The sequence below is a fragment of the Miscanthus floridulus genome, chromosome 12, assembly GCF_019320115.1.
Source record: "Miscanthus floridulus cultivar M001 chromosome 12, ASM1932011v1, whole genome shotgun sequence".
Taxonomy (NCBI): domain Eukaryota; kingdom Viridiplantae; phylum Streptophyta; class Magnoliopsida; order Poales; family Poaceae; genus Miscanthus; species Miscanthus floridulus.
Window position 1 is genome coordinate 66,459,201 of NC_089591.1, and position 3,434 is coordinate 66,462,634.

At 43.2% G+C, this 3,434-nt stretch overlaps 1 long non-coding RNA gene across 2 annotated transcripts; it reads left to right on the forward strand.

Moving 5' to 3' along the window:
* The first annotated feature begins 665 nt into the window (after positions 1–665).
* Positions 666–2,701, forward strand: LOC136496992 (uncharacterized). Of its 2 annotated transcripts, XR_010769171.1 has the most exons (4): positions 666–1,177; positions 1,283–1,714; positions 1,806–2,004; positions 2,259–2,701. It is a non-coding gene; the product is annotated as an uncharacterized lncRNA (long non-coding RNA). The 2 variants fall into 2 exon arrangements; XR_010769170.1 differs by having other exon boundaries at positions 1,283–2,004.
* The last annotated feature ends 733 nt before the right edge of the window (positions 2,702–3,434 follow it).

Here is a 3,434-nt window from a genome sequence, read left to right on the forward strand (position 1 = left end):
CTGAGAGCTACACGTGCGAGCTTCAGCGGAGCCATGGGCAGGGGCATCGACGGCCGGCGACTATGGGCGAGCTCGTCGTTGCTTGGCGGAGCTCCGAGCTTGGGCGGCCAAAGATGCTCTGTCTCCGTGACTCCGTCTAGCAGTCGGAGCCGTAGGGAAACGATGGAGAAAGGGAAGAAAATAGGGTCCCAAGAAAATAAGGTGGAGTTTGACTGATAGGTCGGACCCATGATAACAGGGCTAACATAGAGCCTGTTCGGTAGGACTGAAAAATAAGACAAAATACTGTTCCAGCTGATTGTTGTGAGAGAAAAATAATGTTCTGTCTGAAAACATTGTTCACGTGAACAGTGGTTCCATGAGTGGGCTAGCCAGCCAGCCAGCCAGCCAGCCGAACACCAGACACATGCTGGAGCTCACCAATCCCATCACGGCAGCATCTCTACTGTAAGGCAACACTACTATCCTAGCTACACCTAAGAATGTGTGCCTCCGCTGTGATAGTTCAATCATTGTGCATTAAAGCTTTTGTACCTAGAATTTTAACTTTATTAAAATCAATGGCCTGTAATCCTCCCTGGAGGCTTCAACTCCATCTAACGGCCAAGCTTATTTGGATCATCCCGGAGGCTTCAACGCTGCTCCACGCCTCCACCCCACACCGCACAACACGCCGCACCTAGGCGAGCGATCCTGTGTTCGATTCCCACGACGCCCTCCAGTCGATTTTTCCAGAAAAAAAAAATCCAACACCGATCTTTCTTCGGCGTCCCTCACCTCGCGAAACGAGCGACGCGATCCACCTCTTTGTCTTCCTCCGAGGTGGCCACGCGGGCGCGGGCGCGGGCGCGCGGCGATCCCTTCGCTCAGGGCTGACTCCACCTCCACCTCCTGTCCTCCACACCATGGGCGGCCCCACATCAGCCATCAAGGATGGGATCTCCCTCTCCGGTGGAGGCGAAGGAGCAGCCGGATCCGCCGAAGTACGATCGGATGCTACGAAGGGAGGAGTGGATCCGGCACTTGGTTTGTCGATGAGGACTCGGAGGCAGCGGGCGCAACGCAGGAGCGAGCACACGTCAACAACCACCGCGACGTCAACACGTAGGTTAGCGGCGGAGCACAGAGGCTGCTGTCGCCTGCCAACAGTCCGACGACCTTGAGCTGTTGCTCAAAGGTTCGATTCTCCCCAGCCCTGCTTGTTGGATTAAATTATTTGCTTCTTGTCGTCATCTTCAGTGTTTCTCCTGCGGTTGATATGGGCATCTGAAACTTGGTGCAGAGGGTGGTAGGGGATCTCCATTCTCAAGCAATTTCGCTACTAGCTTATTACTTTTAGGAGGAATTCCTTGAATCTCACCTGAAAAGGATCACTATCTCTGCAAAGGAAACGAGGCATATCATCAATTTCTTTTCTTTCTTTCTTTACTGACCCGGAATCCTGTCATTTGCATAGCTGGTTTTCATGTGTAGTAAACAAGTTAGAAGCTAGAACCTTGTCCAAACCTGCTTGCATATGTTGCTAACGATCCAGCTCCAGATAATATGTTGTGAAATGTGTATGCTATTTTCTGAAGATGAATGTTTATTACTTTGCCAAATTCTATAAGTTTGCATAGTTCCATTAGTATTCTTGATCAAATGGATCCTGAGATTGATCGGCAAATTTCAGAACACGCTGCACGAATGCATAGATATTGCACTGATGATGGAGGTAGCTTTGCTGTTTTACAGTCAAATATATTTGTTTTCAATTCTTCCGTTCTTTTCATTTGCTTAATAAAAGACAACCTCATAAACTGTAGGATCAAAAGGTATCTTTATAAAGAGGGATATGCTGAAGAAGATGACGGTTATGCTAATGCAGCCATTTTTTGTTGAGTATTGCTCCATGGTCAGGATAGAAGAGGCAAGAAAGTCAAGCAAGATAGGCTAATTGTCAAATTTCTGAAGAAATATATTCATTATGCGAAGAACCTTATTCAACCGAAGCTTACTAATGAGGTAACCTTTTCCAATCCTGCATACAGAGCCATACAAAGTTGGCGGAGATATTATTTTTCTATTGTGCATTAACATACCATGCTTTCCTCACCAAGGTGGGGGCTGCTTTCTTCCTCTACAATACACTTCTGTATTTCAATGTTTCCTTTTTTTCACTGCGGTGCGTATTTGTTGATCTATTTGCCTTTGTTACCAATGACATTAAAATATCTTGGGCTTTTATTAACTATGCCCATGCAATTTTATTGATTTAGGAGAGGATATTGGACATACAAATTGTTGTATGATCTCTTGAAGCTTTTCTCTGGGTGATTTTTTGAAGTCTTCTCATCAACAAAGTAATGTCAAAATTTGCAGGTGCTGCCACAGAAGAACTGTATGCGACACAATTAGCGAAGCTCCAGGAATTGGGTTTCTTGACACATGAGAGAACATCCGAGCCTTGGCCGCTACCGCTAGAAATGTTCAATGCTGCAGTGGAGCGAATTCTTGGAAACATGGGCCAATAAAATATGATGATGATAATTGTACTCTGATGTAGTTGGCATTGTGAGATCATGTCTGGTTCATTGGTTTTACAACTGCGATTGAGAGGTGACATCTAGATTCTGTGTTCAAGGACGACTAAAGAGTCTACCAGCGGAACCTTTCATATACATGTGGTCCGGTGTCATGGTTAAAATTGTTGTTGTTGGTACATTGGGTTGCTTGACATACATATTGATCTTTTGCAATCTTATGTACATGGACAATGTCTTTTGTACAAGCAGGTGGGGGAGGGAATATGTGGTGCAAACCATGAGAACCCCAAAAAGGCTGTATTTCAATTGCTCAAAAAAAATATGAGATGCATCCATATCCCAAAGGTGTCTTTTGTTTCAAGAGTTGGGATTAACTCAAATTTTTTTAAATACGAGAATAATAAATTCAGTGATTTTTGTCATTTTATATGATTTTTTTATAAAACAAGATTGAGTTCTAACTTTTATGACAAAAGTATATCTATGCTTTTTGAACATGCATCACTTCAATTTTTTGGAGCCACAGAAATATGTTTTGATTGAATCTTTAAGGGAGTACTTCAAATTTGATAGAATTAACTTTTGACTTAATATAACCGTAGCGTTAGCACGGACAAATATACTAGTGGTAGTTGAGGTTCCCAATATATCTTTATCTGATTTTATTCTTGTGTGCTCCAAAGAAATAATAGTGAGGAAATTTTGACACTAAAAAAATCATACTCTCTCCGTTCCAAATTATAACACGGCAGCTCATCCGAGGCCATAGGATCGGATCCAGGGGGGCGGCCCCTCCTATGGTTAATTGCAATGCAATTGTGTAATTTTTTATGCATTGGATAAGTTTATTTTATTGTAATATATGTGTACTTAATTATGTGTCTTATTATGTACTATTATATGTGAACT